This window comes from Salvelinus sp. IW2-2015, linkage group LG6.1 (assembly GCF_002910315.2).
Source record: "Salvelinus sp. IW2-2015 linkage group LG6.1, ASM291031v2, whole genome shotgun sequence".
Lineage (NCBI taxonomy): Eukaryota > Metazoa > Chordata > Actinopteri > Salmoniformes > Salmonidae > Salvelinus > Salvelinus sp. IW2-2015.
Window position 1 is genome coordinate 15,037,350 of NC_036845.1, and position 208 is coordinate 15,037,557.

Below are 208 nucleotides of genomic sequence, written 5' to 3' on the forward strand. Positions count from 1 at the left end.
TTCGTGATGTTCTATACCACAATCTTTCACGTAAACAGACATCGCAGACCCACTTTGAAGAGTGATGATTCCTCTTTCACCGTTACATTATGTGACTAAGAACAAGAAGACATGGTATAATGCAGCTGATCACAGCCTGAAATGGAAGAAATGTGTTGCAACAATGCCTGATAAAGTATCAGTAATGTGTAAACTGTCAGATTGAATT